The sequence below is a fragment of the Nicotiana tabacum genome, chromosome 8, assembly GCF_000715075.1.
Source record: "Nicotiana tabacum cultivar K326 chromosome 8, ASM71507v2, whole genome shotgun sequence".
Classification (NCBI taxonomy): Eukaryota; Viridiplantae; Streptophyta; class Magnoliopsida; order Solanales; family Solanaceae; genus Nicotiana; species Nicotiana tabacum.
The window spans coordinates 43,796,987-43,815,228 of NC_134087.1; positions in this window are offsets into that span (position 1 = coordinate 43,796,987).

Here is an 18,242-nt window from a genome sequence, read left to right on the forward strand (position 1 = left end):
GAGGGTTAAGGAGAAGGATATTCCAAAGACGGCCTTCCGGACAAGATATGGGCACTTTAAGTTCTTGGTGATGTCGTTCGGGCTAACAAATGCCCCAACAGCTTTTATGGATCTCATGAATACTATATTCAGGCCCTATCTTGATGTGTTCGTGATTGTATTCATTGATGACATTCTAGTGTATTCTCGTTCGGAGACGGAACATGCGGGCCACTTGCGGATAGTATTACAGATGCTTCAGGATCGTAAGTTATATGCGAAGCTCTCCAAATGTGAATTCTGGCTGAACTCAGTAGCATTTCTTGGCCATATGATATCTGATGAGGGTATTAGTGTCGACACTCAGAAGATCGATGCAGTAAAGAATTGGCCGAGACCTACAACACCATCAGAAGTCCGCAGCTTCCTAGGGCTAGCAGGATATTATATGCGGTTTGTAGAAGGGTTTTCCTCTATATCATCACCATTGACTAAGTTAACACAGAAAGCTACCAAATTCCAGTGGTCTGACACTTGTGAACGTAGTTTTCAGGAGCTGAAGAATCGATTGACATCCGCACCAGTTCTCACTCTTCCTGAAGGAACAGAAGGTTATGTGGTATATTGTGATGCCTCAGGGATAGGTTTGGGGTGCATATTGATGCAGCGTGGGAATGTGATTGCTTATGCATCAAGACAATTGAAGAAGCATGAAAAGAATTATCCAACCCATGATTTGGAATTGGCTGCAGTAATATATGCTTTGAAGATATGGCGGCACTACTTATACGGCGTCCAAGTTGACATCTACACAGATCACAAGAGTTTACAATACATCTTCAAGCAGAAAGAGTTGATTTGAGGCAGCGTAGGTGGCTTTAATTACTGAAAGACTACCACGTCGAGATATTGTATCATCCCGGTAAAGCCAATATTGTGGAAGATGCTCTCAACCGTAAATCAATGGGAAGCTTAGTACATATTGAGGCAAGTAGATGTGGGTTGATTAAAGAGCTTCATCAACTAGCCAATATGAGAATCAGATTGTTAGACTCTGATGACGGAGGTGTTACTGTACAGAATACATCAGAATCATCTTTGGTAGCCGAGGTAAAAACATGACAATATGAAGATCCTATCTTAGTACGATTAAGAGAAAGCATTCAACAGTGTAAAAGTACGGCTTTTGGGATCGGAAAAGACGGGGCACTGAGATACTAGAGCCGATTGTGTGTGCCTAATGTGACAAGGTTGCGAGAGAAGATTATGAATGAGATTCATCAATCCCGATATTCCATCCATCCCGGCTCGACAAAGATGTATCATGATGTCAAGGAGCAGTATTGGTGGGATAGTATGAACAAGTCTATTGTAGAATTTGTAGCCCAGTATCCCAATTGTCAACAAGTAAAGATAGAACATCAGAAACCCGGTGGATTGCTTCAAAATATAGAGATTCCGACCTAGAAGTGGGAGGTGATTAATATGGACTTCATTATTGGATTACCTCGCTCTTATCATAAGTTTGACTCAATCTGGGTGATAATTGATCGACTTACAAAATGTGCCCATTTTCTGCCAGTGAAGAAAACTTACACGGCTGAAGATTATGCGAAGTTGTATATCAAGGAGATTGTTAGACTTCATGGTGTGCCCGTATCTATTATATCAAACCGAGGAGCTCAATTTACGGCTAACTTTTGGAGGTCTTTCCAGAAGGGTTTAGGCACACAAGTAAATCTCAGCACTGCATTTCATCCGCAGACTGACGAACAGGCTGAACGTACCATTCAGACACTGGAAGATATGCTGCGAGCATGTGTTCTAGATTTTAAGGGGAATTGGGATGATCATCTTCCATTCATAGAATTCGCCTATAATAATAGCTACCATTCCAGTATTAAAATGGCCCCATACGAGGCAATATATGGGAGGAGATGTAGATCACCAGTTGGATGGTTTGAAGTTGGTGAAACAGAATTATATGAGCCAGATTGATTCACCAAGCTATTAAGAAGGTGAAAGTGATACAGGAGCGATTGAGGACGGCACAAAGCAGGCAAAAATCTTATTCTGATGTCCGACGTCGTGATCTAGAGTTTGAGGTTGGTGATTGGGTTTTCCTGAGGATCTCACCAATGAAGGGTATTATGCGTTTTGGGAAGAAAGGTAAGCTGAGTCCAAGGTATATCGGGCTGTATAAAATTCTTCGACGAATTGGACAGGTTACTTATGAGTTAGAATTGCCATCCGAATTGGAATTTGTCCACTCGATATTCCATGTATCTATGTTGAGAAAATGTATTGGAGACCCTTCTCGAGTCGTCCCTATCAAATATGTACAAGTTACAGAGGACCTATCATATGAAGAAGTGCCAGTGGCGATATTAGATCGGCAAGTTCGCAAGCTGAGAACAAAAGATGTAGCTTCCGTCAAAGTATTGTGGAGGAACAAAAATATGGAAGAAATGACATGGGAAGAAGAAGAGGAGATGAAGTCTAAATACCCTTACTTATTCCAGAATGAAGATAACAAGGATGCTGGTGGAAGACAGGATACATTGGAAAGTGAAACGGCTCTATGAGGTAAGAAATAATTTGAGAATACTCCTCCTTAATACAAAATGGTGATATGTAGATAATGTAAATGCGCATAATTCTTTGTGTATCCTTGTGAAGACATATGTTAGGCTTAATTACTTGCAAGTTTTGCTAGTGACCATTTTATAGGGGAAAATTGATCGGAAATTTCCATTGGAATCCACGATGATTTAAACTCCCCATAAACCCTTACATTCGAGGACGAATGTTCCTAAGGGGGAGGGTGTTACAACCCATATCCACATGTGTTAGTTCATGCCATATATTAGTTAACATAAATCCAAGAAGGAATTATCTTTGAGATGATAAGAAGTCAATCCTATTGGTCTTAAGTGATACAAGAGTGTATAAGGGTGATTAACAAGTATTAGAAGTTAAATGAATCAAGGATGTTGCAACTCATATTTTCAGGTAATCTAGTGGTGCTTAATACACTCAAGAGGTCATTTATTAAGGTATTTTAATCATATAATATCCGTATCATAAGTCTTGAAGTCAAACGAGTTATGAAACAAAAGTCGACAAAAGTTGTCGCAACTTAGGTTCATAATTTTACTTAAACATTAGGTCAAATGTTTCTAATCCTTTCTCCTAATTTACAAGGAATTACGGGGTGATATACCAACCAAATTAAATATCTATGAGTCTAATTTCCAACTCATTAAACCGTTCATCGATACGATCTTGGAGTAGAGAGATATTCGCATTTTCGCGAGACTGCGCCAAGCACCTCTCTATGGGGCCCACTAAGGCGGTTTAAGATATTTTGACCTATATAGGATGCCTCCAACCCGTTTTAAGTCATTTCTTCTCACTATTTTCAGATCTTAGAACCCTAGGAACATTCTCTCAAGGTTCTCTCAAGATTCAAGACCCAAAAAAAGGCAAACAACACAAATCAAGTGTCGGGAATTCCGTGGCGCTAGTAAGTCTCTTGTTCTTCTTGTTGTTTCTCATTTTTGTGTCATTCCAGCTCATGTGGGAGGTTGTTTTAATACTCCCTCATGTTCTTAATATCATTACTAGGTGATTTCAAGCCTTCTAAAGTGATTCTAATGCCGAAAAACACTAATTGATCGCTAGTTTCATTTTTTTGTTGTTGTGGCAGCATTGAAGGGATATTTCATGGAAATTTAAGGTCAAATTGGAGTTGTTCTTTCTTTATAAAGTTAAGTAACCTCTTACTCTATATGTATTTAAGATTATCCAAGTTGCGGCTAAGCCATTGAAGCTAGAACTTGTGAAATATATATCGAAAGGCTTGGTAATAATATTATTGTTTTGTGGACTGTTTTGCGTTGCTGTTGGGATGCATATTTTACTACTGTTTTGTGGAGTTTTGGAGGAGGAAGGGTGTGGAGAAACACCATATATATGTAGGGTTGTGGGATGATAGTTATTCGTAACATTTTCGGGTCGTTTGACACGACTACGGTGGTCGTCGTATGTATGGAGTGATTAGGCTGTGCGTGGACTATTTTGGGAGGCTCAATATGTTTATTATTGATGTTGTTTGGGATGTTTGGTGATTGTTTTGAATGGTGTGAAGTCATATATATAGGGGAGGTGCTGTCCGTTTCATCGTAAAATAGGTTGTGGTCGATACATAATAGTTATGACGCTTAAATGATAACGATAGTATCGTTTCTCTTATTGTAGACTAAGGAGTTTTGACAATTGCATAGCTTGAGATTGGGGCAGTATATACAAGGTATGTGAGGCTATCCCTTCCCTTCGTTTGCACGACTCCGATGGTACATAATGTAATGAACGAGCTTCCAAGATACTCTACTCTTAGAAGCTAGCAGTACTTACATTGTTTTCCCTCTTATGGAACGATTGATGTTAATGTTGCTTCTCTTATTCTTATGTTATCAATGTTGTTGGTACTTTCTGATTCTTATAAGGTTCATAGTGAAGAGTTAGTCCTAATAACGTGTACAGAGGATACCGACCTTACGTCACTCCGAAAGGTTTAGAATGTGATTCCATGAGTCGAGCATGCATTATATATATGTATCTATTTTACTCTACCGAGCCACGCTATAGTTGGCCGGGTACGGCACCTATTGTGCAACCACTGATCAGTTGGGTTTTACCGAGCTCCACGTGGCCGGGTACGATTCTACCGAGCCTTATGATGGCCGGGTATATTTTTTTTACCGAGCCTATTATGGCCGGGTATGATATGATGATGATGATGCCCACAGAGGCGAATGTTTTAAAGGTTTATGTATTTATACATATGTATCATGCATTTCATGTCAGTAGCCCTCAGAGGTACTAAGATGTTACAAGTTGTATATTCTCTATCCTTGCTTACATTACTGATCATATTTATGGTTCCCTGCCTTTCATACTCAGTACTTTATTCGTACTGACGTTCTTTTATTTGTGGACGCTGCATGTCATGCTGCAGGTCCTGATAGACAGGCAAGTGTAGCTCCCCCACCACAGTAGGCTGTCCAATTCAACGGTGATTGGCGAGATCCCTTCTCCGGACTTGCCTTGGTCTTGGTATGCATATTTGTTATAGACATAATGGGTATGTCGGGGCCCTGTTCCGGCTATGTTGCAGCACTTATGTTCCTTTAGAGGCTCATAGACAAGTGTCGACTCATTTATAGTTTGGTATGCCTTGTCGGCTAGTTTTTGTTGTATAGTCTTTCATAGTAGCGTGGTAGCTCATACCTTATATGTGGTTTCTTGATTGTCTGGTCATCCCCTGCTATGTATGCTCATGCCGTCATATCTCATTGCTGGTTGTCCATGATCCAGGTCTACCATTTATATTGATTTCGTCAGCCCTAAAAGATAATAAATAAGGTTAGATGAAATGTATGTTGGTGCTCGGCAAGTATGGTCGGGTGCTAGTCATGGTCATCCAGTTTGGGTCGTGACATCTTTGAGTTATTTTCTTGTAACATTATTATTATATTGTTATGAACTATGGCTGGTTAGTGGATTCGGACTCTGACCCTTATTCCAGCTCGTCACTACTTTCAACCTAAGGTTAGGTTTGTTACTTATTGAGTACATGGGATAGGTTGTACTCATAATACACTTCTATACCTTGCATACAAATATTGGATGTTGATGTTGCTATGTACGGCGGGAGCTGGATTTGAAGATGTACTTGTATTCCTGTTATCGCTATCACTTGTCCTTAGTAGCATTAGCTTCGAGTTCTGTTCATTTACATTTCAAATAGATGTTGTACTTATTTCAATTCAGTTGTGTAAAAATTCAGATCTTAGAAGCTCATGATTTGTGCTACCAGTCCTTGAAAAATTCTTGTATAAAAGTAGTTGTATTGTCATTTCTTCTCCTAATCAATCTCATTAAATTAGATAGTTGTTAATTGGATTACCTAGTGGGTTGGGTTGGGTTCCATCACGACTAGTTGGATTTTGGGTCGTGGCAAGTCGGTATCAGAGCTCTAGGTTCATAGATTGTACGAGTCATGAGTAAGTGTCTAGTAGAGTCTTACAGATCGTTATGATGACATCCATACCTATCTTCGAGAGGCTACAGGGCATTTAGCTTAAACTTCCTTTATTTCTTTCCTTAACATGCGACATTGATTCAGCTTGAAGTGTAACTCTTTTAATTCTTTCCACACACTCGTATGCGCATGTGAACGCTCGGTATCAGCTGTGAATCGACGACTTATAATTCTATGGATGAGGTGTGAGATGTGATTTTGGTGTTCTGATGATGGGCCGCTCTGGAGGACTTAAGGCTAGGTTTTGACAGTAGCTTGAGCATAGAGATTTCGATCGGGTGAGCATGTGCTTTTGGATTTATAAGTCTGGTAGTGTCCTTATTAGTGGAAGTTATGGCTCGATGAGTGGTTGGATGGCTATATGATGAGTATTATGTGACTGCGGGATATGTTTAGCTGGATTAAGTGTGACGAGAAGAGTTTGCTTGAGATGTAAAAAGGACTATTGGGTGCTTGATTTATGTCTTGATGTGACGTATAGACTCGAGTTAAGAGTGTATTGGAGGATCTTTCATGTTGTCTAACTGTGGAACGAATTTGGTTCTCATGCCTTGTTGGCAAGTTGAGACTTAGAAAGATTAAGTGATTGCATCATAGTTGTGGCTTTGAAAGGGTATAAAGAGAAGTCAGGTTGAGGCTAAGCAAGTGGTTATAACTTGCGAGGTAATCTACAGATATGTGATTTTTATGATGTTGTGTGGAGGCTTTATTTTATATTAGTGGGTTATATTTGTGCAATTTGAGTTTGGATCGGTTATAATAGTTGACTTGACCGTCACGAGGATGAATGAGAGATTTGCAAATAATTTGAGGTATTAGATAGTTTGTGTTACATGAGCTTATGAAGGATTTAGTTGAATCTCACTACGGTATTATGGCAATATAGGGGTATGCTCATTGTAAGTTATCAGATGTTTTATTCCATGGCTTTGAGCCAGGTGAGGTAGTCTACTATCGACGAGTTGATTACATGGTTACGTATTGTATTGTATTTGGTCTGAGGCATACTTGTGGATCAGCTATGACTTGCAGAGGCTGGTTTTGAGGATGACTTAAGCAAGGAAATTTCTGGATACATGGTGTATTACACTTTATGGGTATATGGAAATCACTAGATGATTTGAGTTTTTTATTCGTGACAGATATAGGGTGTATGGAGTAGGGATTCACTTAGTTGCTTAGAGATGTGGATTACTTCTTAGGGTGTTGGTGTGCTAATGGGGCACATGTCATTCGGTCCGTTTGCTCGGTGCAATTGATAATTGAGTAGAGTGTAAGACTCTCGAGAAAGTTCTAATGGATTTAATATTTATATATGACATTTGAGAATTTTCTGAATTTGTATATGGCTAGAACCTAAGATTTACATTAGATGGTATCGAAACTCATGGTATTTCTATATCATTTTGGATTACACATTTAAGTATCATGAAGGTGAAGGAAATGACTCTAGACTCACAGAAGGTCTCTTTAGAGTATGTGTCTCGGTTGTGGTACTTTTGGGATGCTTAAGGGGGAATATGGCGGCTTATGGGCCTTAGGGCGGTGTGATTTTATTCTAGGATCTCGTGAGGTGAATTTTGGTTAAGGATTGTGGTGTTCTTCCAAGGAGAAGTGTCACCTTGAGGGTAATTCAAAAGGAACTAGAAGAAATATGATAATTTAGTAGTAGGTTGGATCAACATGATTATGGGCATGATCGGTTCTTTGGTTACTTATGATGTGATGAGTCTCTATAGATGTTTCGTGGCAATGCTCTTGGGTTTTGGTGACTTGCGTGGCTTGGTTGAGTTAGAGGGATTTGGTTTTGGTAGCTTGGTTATGTGCAAATGAATTCCAAAGAGTTCTCGATGATTTCTATCACGGTTTGAGGTGGATATTTACTACTGGCATGAGGAACATATTGCGTATTAGGAACTTCTCCTAGATGAGATCAAATGGAAGGTTTATGACTAATCGCATATGTATTCTACTGGTGAATCAGAGTTGATCATGAGATTTTATGATGACATGATAAATGCAGTGTGTTGTGTAGGATTTAGATTTGCATATGCAAGGTCATGGTTTAGTTTTGAAGGGAATGTTATGAATTCTTAGACAACATTAATGGTTTCAGATGTCTAGATGAATGCTATCACTACTTGGTATTTCCTGAGAAGGGTACTCATTTCAGGAGGTGCATTGTGTTTGGACTTACGGATGCTTCATTGGTATTGCGGTGCTCGCTTGGTTGATCGACTGCTTTTTTTTTTTTCAAATTTTGCTATATGGAATGGAAGAATTATAGAAGTATTCCTTGTGGGATGATCGTGTGTGAGAGATGTGTTAGACATTCAGGCGGTGAAGTTGGGATCATATATGGTGATTCCTGTGCTCTATGGATTTGGAGACCGAGAGTTCTTAGGAGCATATTGTTTCGTGGATGTGGACTGTGAAAATGTGACTAAAGTTATCCAGAGGATGGTATGTATTATGGTTAGGTCATTGTGGTCCTTTGGAGAGTTATTTATCTATTTATGGATGACCACTGCTGATTTGGGGCCCATTGGCAGGCCTAATGAGGATGTGTATTCTACACCGGGTCAGATTTGTTAACTCTGAACTACTATTATTGAGGGATGTGCCATTCGGTTATAATTGATTTTTTTTTTGTATCTGATATGTTCTATGTGTTACTCTTCCATGCTACGAGGATTTGTGATTCGTTGGTTATATGCACACATGGTGCGGTTCTGTTTGGGCCTTATAGCGGAATTCGAGTGAGATGGTGATTGGAGTGTGGAATGTTTGATTGTGCCTTAGTTATAGTCTTTTCGGGTTGTGGTATATTGTGTAATTTGTGTTACACCCCGCAATATTACATCAATATTACATCCCGGAGTATTATATTACGATTGATGTTACGTCCTGCAGTATTAAGTTATGACAGTGTTGTACCCGACGCTTCGCAGTAATAAGTTATGACAATGTTGCACCCTGCAGTATTTTACGCTGAATTTGTCGTAAGGTAAATGACATCAGTCCAAGCAAAAGATTATTTGGGAATTATAAGGATTATGCTATTTCACAAGTAATTAGTAAATTCACAAAGGTGAAAGGGGAAGCAAGTCTAAGAAAACAAAATTTGTCAAGTTTGGCATTTTGAGATAAAATACGGCCCGAGCTAAAATACCTGGTATTTATGAACTAGTGCCATACAAGGTACTACATGCCACTGATAGTAAGGTGTACAAGGTATGTTAAAAAAGAGTAGTATTTAATTAAGTTGAGATAATTTTTAAATTATACGGATAATTGATCAATTACCGGGTAACAGGACATTACCCAGTTAACTAATAAGTGGATAAAAACTTACATCCCACCCCACCTCACGTGGTAAGAAGCCACGAAATTGGAAATGAATAATAGTAACTTTTGCCAGATGGCTAAATGATGGGAGTGGCTAAGCTTTAAAGTCTTAGAAGACCAAGATACCATATTCTGTATTTTGGTTTTCAAACCAAAAGATATTAGGTACAGAATCTTTGTCCAACCTTAAAAATTCATAAGCAAAGTCTTGATACAAATCAAAAGCATAAACCATACCCCTTCCAAACAAAGAAAAAACGTGATTCATTCCAAGAAGCAATAATCGTCCGTGAATTTTTACAAGAAAGGGCAAATTTTGCTCAACCACGAAGGTTCCCAACGGGATAATTATACGGAGTTGTTCCTACTCCAAGTATGTTAAGGCCCTCTCTTCTTTCTTTTGGTATGGTCCAAATTATACTGAAGAAACGAACAAATACATAGTTTCTATAAATTACTCTATTCATAGAAGCAGTAGGGGTGTCTATATTCTTGATTCCCCATGAGAATTATTATTATCTTTTGTTCATGGGTCTCAGAATAATACGCAGTTAGAAAAGTTTATCCGAAAAGAATATATCGAGATTATTATGTATTTTTCATGCATTTCACTCATTTTTACATGTGCATTAACCCATGACCCGATGGCGTTATATATGTGTATATATGTAAATATATGTATATGGGATATGGGAAAAGTTTATGGCGTTATATACGCACCACCACCTGATCAACTGGTATATGATGATGTGTTGCCCATAGTGGCTGAAATATGATTCAAATGGCATTATATACGTGTATATATGTATATATATATGTATATGGGATATGGGAAGGTTATGGCGTTATATATGTACCACCATCTGATCAGCTGGTATACAATGATGATTTTGCCCACAGTGGCCGATATGATATGATGGGATGCCCTCAGAGGCGGATGATGTTATGAAACATATACCTATGCACAACATGACATTCATGCGCATATGCATGACGCTAGAAGTAATTTATGATTTACAAAGTTATTCAAACTTATAGGTTGAGTCATGTACTCTATATTTCTTCCATGCCTCTTATGTATTTATTTATGTGCCTTACATACTTAGTACATTATTCGTATTGACATCCCTTTTATCTAGGGACGCTGCGTTTTATGCTCGCAGGTCCCGATAGATAGGTCGAGAGCCCTCCATGTAGGCTATCAGCTCAATGGAAGATGTTGGTGCGCTCCTTTTACTTCGGAGTTGCTTGTTTGGTTAGTATGTATTAGACATATATTTTGTGGTATGGCGGGACTCTGTCTCGACCTTTATGATATTTATGTATTCTTAGAGGCTTGTAGACATATGTCGTGTACGTGAAAGATTGTACGACCTTGTCGGCCTATGTTTTGAGTTTATAAATGATTATGCTGGCCTATTAGGCCCGTATATCACGTGTATATGATGATGTAATAAGAAAGATACATTACATTGGTATTCGGTTGAGTAAGGTATCGGGTGCCCGTCGCGGCTCATCGGTTTGGGTCGTGACAAAAGTGGTATCAAAACAGTTGTGTCCTAGGGAGAATACATGCCGTGTCTAGTAGAGTCTTGTTTATGGGTGTGTCGTGCACCATACTTATAAGCAGGAGTCTACAGGGCATTTAAGACTATCACTCTTTCTTCTTACCCTAGATCGTGTCGTAGAGCTCACTTATAAGAATTCAAGTCCCGAGCTTCTATTTTTATTCATAATAAGACGATGCCTACGTTTAGATAGATGATCGATAAGATATATAGCTATGGAAGTGTTGAATTAGAGGAACTCGACTTTGTATCATGCTTATGATAAGTAAATATGAGATCTTCAGCAGATCATGTGCGTACTGAAAGGTGTAAGCCTCTTGATAAGGAGCCTTAAGGTAAGAATGCCTATCCACCTTTATGGTGAAAGACAATAAGAGATTAAGAAGATACATACAAGTTTCAACAAGCAAAAGAAGCAAGATGAAAAAGGGTACGAGGCACCCAGTTAATGAAGGTTAACAGCGTTTATAATTGAGGCAGAGGAACATAAACTTTTTGAGTTATATTCAACAGTAACAGAGGTATGTACAATTGGTCACACCCATTTCAGTTATACCCTGTGGGGCCTAATAGGTATAGTTAAGATAAGGATGGGATATCAAGATCTGGCTGGGGTTAGAGTAACCCAAATTGGTAAATGGATTACTTTCATTCGTTGGCATTTCCGAAGGGTATTACAAATGTGACAATAGATCTTCTTGTGAGACACCCAGATAGTGCACCCTAGAATATTACGATTAGATGTGAATACTAGCATTTAGAAGATAAGAACTGAATGCCTGGATGGGATAAATATTACCTTAAGTGTGGCTCTCATCCCTAGTGGAGCGAGGATATTGAGTAACCCAAAGAGTCATTGGATGGAGCAAAGGGAAGCTAAAAGCGAAAGAATGTTGTATTGAAGTTTTCACAAGAAAAGAGATATGCAGAAATATTAGCAGAGTAATGTGAAGAGAGATAAGGAAGCATTATGAATAAGGTGTGATACATGGATGAAAATGGTAGAGTGTTACAGAACCTATAGTCAAATGAAGGAAGAGACGAAAGGTGATGGGCCTTAAGACAACGAAAGAGTTAAGGTCATAAGGTTATATCCTTATTTCGAGAAATAAGTTCGTGACTCCAACGCGACTACCATAGGGAAGAGTTAGTCCCCAGAGTAACAGAAATCAGTATGGATTGGTAAACAAGATAAACTAAATATGAATTAGGGACTGAATGATTGGAAAGTACTCGACATCATGGGAATTTCAGATTTCGTTCCGGTGGTAATAGAATGGACCACAGAAGAAGATTCACGATGAATTTAGAGAATATTCATTCATGGAGATGCTTCTCTAGAGCAAGCAATATGAGCAAATTTAAGCTTAAGATATTGTATGTGCCAGTTACGCTAAGTGTCACCCTCGCAAGTAAGGGAATTTGCCATCTTTGGTACAGAAGAATTGCTGCAAGGCTAGTAAGGTTGAGAAACGACGCCAAAGTTGAAGAGGTAAAACATCTATAGGTAGATCCTCTTGGCTTCAACTTTTAGTAAACCCTTTAAGGGGGAATATGGAGTAATGTGGCATTAATCTAGAATTAAGTGGTTCTAATGACTATGGAATGGTAAAGGAAGAATGCAATAAATGAAAGAGGAATGAGATGGAACTTATCCAAATCTTATAGATATGCTACGATTCAAGAATATTGTACAAACACGGCGTCAAGGAGAGGAAGTAAAGGTTCTTGCCTGAGCTATTATTAATAAATAAGGAGACAGTGCGAGATGTAAGTTAAAACAAAGTAAATAACCTAAGAAATATTACGAGGAATATTGATACGAGAATGGGCCAATGAGTAGTTAGTAATTGGTCAGGAAGATCCCAGTTATGGCTAAACAGGAGGTTACAAACTAGTCATCAGATCGTGTAAGATAAACATAGTAGAACCCAACATGGAGAATTCAGCCTCGGAGAATATCATTATAATACCTGAGATATATTCAAACAAGAGTCGGGATAGTTAAAGGTACCGTATGAGTGTTATGGGGATAAAAGAAAGTTTCACTAGGAAGGCAGTCAAAATATCAGTTCAGAAGCAATCACACAAGCATAAGGGCATGGAAGTAAGCAACTGCAAATGATTATAGGCAAGTAAGGACATAAAAAAGGTCCGTAATAAGCTCACAACTTTACGAGAGTCAAGGATTCTACATAAGTACTACGACGAAAGACTAGCTGAGGAGATAAGAAGGAAGGCTTTAACTTTAGCACAACGACCTAAAGAGCAAATGGCCGTGTAACAACAATCTCACAACAACATTGTAAGCATTCCAAAGGAAAGTGGCACCTACTGTGGTTAATAAACGTGAAGTAAGAGTTAAAGGTAATATTCGAGATCATATGAGTTGTATAAAAACTTTGGCAAGTGTGGGAACTAGGATAAGCTAAGTATGGATGCAACGAGGGGGGAGAAAGACCAGGAAAACTAATAGCTTACGTTGAAAGAAAGCTAAGATAGAACAAAAGAATTATTTGATCAATGATGTAGAGTTAGTACGTTATAGATACACTCAAGATTTTGGAGCATTATCCAGGAAGCATATTTGTTGACAATCATACAACCATAAAAGACTCCGGTATAAGTTAAAAAAAGAATTAATCCCAGGGCATAGACAAAGGATTGAATTGTTAGAAGATGGTATCATGGATATTCCATAACGCCCATGAAAGGCTAAGGTAATAACTCATACCATGAGCTAAAAATCGGAAGATAGCCTAAGCCTACGTAAAGGCTAATCAGAAGGAAGAGGAAACTAAAGAATTACATCACCTAAGTAAATCAGGAGTCTGATTATTGGACCTAGAAAAATTATAGAAGTTGTGCTGGAGAAAATGAAAGAATCACTCTTAATATTAGATGTTCCAGAGAAATAACACAACAACCATAATCTATTGTGGCTCTACAAGGAAGCTAGTTAGAAGAAGTAACAGCCTCATAAGAAGTCAGTACAAAGCTCCCACCGGATTGTGTATGTACCAGAGGTGTGAGTATTATAATAGAGCTTCAAGTTATGGACGTGAATTACACCTAGGTGGAAGGGAGGTTATGAAGGAGATAAAAGATATGATACGAGATTTTAAGTAAGTAAGGTAAAAGTGAACAACGTACGAGATACTGAAATACAGAAAGTTGTGAATAGTCCATACTTCGAATAGAAGGTTATAAGCATGGGGATCCAATAACCGGGAATGATAGTGGCATCGTCACCGGCATGTCTTCCAACCTATGGTTTCTAAGTACTGAGAGATCTAGTTAAGAGAGTATAGAAGAATCGGAGACGAGGCGATGTATCGCCTAACGTTCCAGAATAACATAAGGAAATCTATGGTACAAGCAAGTTGAACGAAAATTGCGAGTATTATAAATAGATATTTATAGGTCGCAAGCTTAAGTATGGTAGAGCGACAAAGTTGTAAGAAAACATGAGTAAAAATGAGGAAAGGCAAGTGAAAAGGTGACGAGGATGGATAAGTCCTCAGGAGTAAGTCCATAAAAACAAGAGAGACAATGGTTTCTCTAGGTTATTGAAAGTTCAGTATAGCCTAAATGAACTCAAAGGAATCTAAGATTAATAGCATTTAGAAAGAATGAAATGCTGACCTAGTAATAAAATGAGAGGATAATTGTGACAAATAAAGGATGACGTTTGGGCCTTCGTTTGAATAATGATTTGAAAAAAAGAAGATGAGAAAGAGAAATTTTTTTTACTGGCGGCACAAAATCAAGATACCCCCATAAGGTGAATCATATTGAGACACTATGAAATATGATTATGGAAATCACTTCAAATAATCCTAAATACAACTTAAGCCCTAGCAGTAATGTATTACGTCAGAAGTTTCAAGTCTTAAAGTAAAGGATTATAGATCAACATTGAGGCGAATCAACAATAATCAAATATAAGTTACAAACTATGACATGAGATTAGGCCATGATTCTTAAGACGAACGGTAATGAAGGGGCATTAAAGGACTGAGATTTATACCTAAAGGGTAGGCAACAAAAGTAACTAGGAACTTGCTAAGCATACCTCAGCAAAGGTGGATTGAAGCAAAAAAAATTATGGTATAGTATAACCCATGTAAATGCAGTAAAGTCATGTGGATGGGTAACTAGATCTATGAAATAAGATATGGCCATATTCACAAGTTCTACAAAGTATCGAGCAAAGGACTTCAGTATACCTATAGAGGCCTAGAGAGGTATCCTATTAAGCCTTATATATACAAAGTAAGGCCTAGAGACTAACTAAAAGATAAAAGGAAAAAAGAAAGATGAATCGCATAAGTGCACCTATAAAGCTAGGGTCATATAGGCTTCATGACAGGAGGTAACAGAAGTTGCAAGATTAGGAAGATTTCGACCACATGTCATGATATGAGCAAAAAGACTAAAGGGGGGAATACCCTAGACTTTGGGTTTATATACAGAGAAACTGCTTAATGGCAAGAAGAGTATTAAGGTATTCACAATACCTATAAGATACGAAAATGATAAGAGCATCAGTCAACATTCGATGACGAATGTTTCAAAGGGGGGAATGATGTTACGCCCTGTAATATTACGTCAATATTACATCCCACAGTATTATATTACGATTGATGTTACATCCTGCAGTATTAAGTTACGACAGTGTTGTACCCTACAGTATTACATTCCAATGATATTACACTTCGCAGTAATAAGTTACGACAGTGTTGCACCCTACAGTATTTTACGTTGAAGTTGTCGTAAGGTAATTGACATCAGTCCAAGGAAAAAATTATTTGGGGATTATAAGGATTGTGCTATTTCACAAGTGATTAGTAAATTCATGAAGGTGAAGGGGGGAGCATGTCTAAGAAAACAAATTTTGTCAAGTTTGGCATTTTAGGATAAAATACAGCCCGAGCTAAAATACCCGGTATTTATGGACTAGTGCCATACAAGGTACTATATGATCATGATAGTAAGGTGTACAAGGTATGTTAAGAGAGAGTAGTATTTAATTAAGTTGAGATAATTTATAAATTATACGGGTAATTGATTAATTACAGGGTAACATGACATTACCCAGTTAACTAATAAGTGGATAAAAATTTACATCTCACCCTCACCTCACGTGGTAAGAAGACAACAAATTGGAAGTGACTAATAGTCACTTTTGCCAAATGGCTAAATGATGGGAATGACTAAGCTTTAAAGTCTTAGCAAACCAAGATACCATATTCTGTATTTTGGTTTTCAAACCAAAAGATATTAGGTACAAAATCTTTGTCCAACCTTAAAAATTCATAAGCAAAGTCTTGATACAAATCAAAAGAAAAAACCATATCCCTTCCAAACAAAAAAACTTGATTCATTCCAAGAAGCAATAATCGTCCGTGAATTTTTACAAGCAAGGGCAAATTTTGCTCAACCACGAAGGTTCCCAACGGGATAATTATACGGAGTTGTTCCTACTCCAGGTATGTTAAGGCCCTCCCTTCTTTCTTTTGGCATGGTCCAAATTATACTGAAGAAACGAACAAATACATAATTTTTATAAATTACTCTATTCATAGAAATAGTAGGGGTGTCTATATCCTTGATTTCCCATGAAAATTATTATTATCTTTTGTTCATGGGTCTCAGAATAATATGTAGTTGGAAAAGTTTATCCAAAAGGAATATTGAGATTATTATGTATTTTTCATGCATTTCACTCATTTATACATGTGCACTGAACCATGACTAGATGACGTTATATACGCGTATATATGTATGTATATATATGTATATGGGATATCGGAAAAGGTTACGACGTTATATACACATCACCGCCTGATCAGCTAGTATATGATGATTATGTTGCCCACAATGGCTGGAATATAATTCAAACGGCGTTATATATGTGTATATATGTATATGGGATATGGGAAAGGTTATGGCATTATATACGCACCACCACTTGATCAGCTGGTATACGATGATGATTTTTCCCACAGTGGCCGATATGATATGATGGGATTCAGTGGGAGGCGGATGATGTTATGATACATGTACCTATGCATGACATTACATTCATACGCATATGCATGACGCTAAAAGTAATTTATGATTTACAAAGTTATTCAGACTTACAAGTTGAGTCATGTACTCTATATTTCTTCTATGCCTCTTATGTATTTATTTATGTGCCTTACATACTTAGTACATTATTCGTACTGACGTCTCTTTTACCTGGGGAAGCTGCATTTCATGCCCACAGGTCCCGATAGACAGGTTGAGAGCCCTCCATGTAGGCTATCAGCTCAGCGAAAGATGTTGGTGCGCTCCATTTGCTTCAGAGTTGCTTGTTTGGTTAGTATGAGTTAGACGTATATTGTTTGGTATGGTAGGACTCTATATCGACCTTTATGATATTTATGTATGCTTAGAGGCTTGTAGACATATGTCGTGTACGTGAAAGATTGTATGGCCTTGTCGGCCTATGTTTTGAGTTTATAAATAATTATGTTAGCCTATTAGGCCCGTATGTCACATGTATATGATGATGTAATAAGAAATATACGTTATATTGGTATTTGGTTGAGTAAGGTACCGGGTTCCCGTCGCGGCCCATCGGTTTGGGTCCTGACAATTTGCTTCTCCATTGTTATGGTCAGGAACTTTGTGTACTTTATGTCGAATTGCGCGCGATTATTTATTTTGAGCATGGTAGCTTGATGTATTTCTTATGCACCTATGTTTGGATGGGGTAGCGCATTGCGTCATAGTTATGTTGGTATATGATCCTTTGTGTTAGATTCGTGTGTGTCTGTTCTACCATGTATGATGGGTTCATATCATTGCGGTTTGTGGTGTTACTTGTTGAGCTTGAAGGACGGTTCTCTCATTTGAGTCATTTTTTATTTTTTGAGTGCATTTTAATTGTTGCATATTGGTGCACGGATTGCACAGTTTGTGGCTCTAGGTAGTATTGGTGTGGCATGTCAGTAGAGTAGCTTGTATTTGATAAAATGAGGCCGTCTAAACTAGAATGGGTGCTATCAGATTTGAGTAAGGTATGTTTGGAAGAATAATATCAGAAGTCAGCTTATGACTTGGCTTTGGTTCCTGTCGAACGCGAGAGAGCTCCATACCTCATTGATTTGATGAGTGGTTAAGAGTTTTTACATGTTTCTTTCATCATTGACAGTGTACAAAGTTCAGAACAAGATTTTTGTTGATATGAG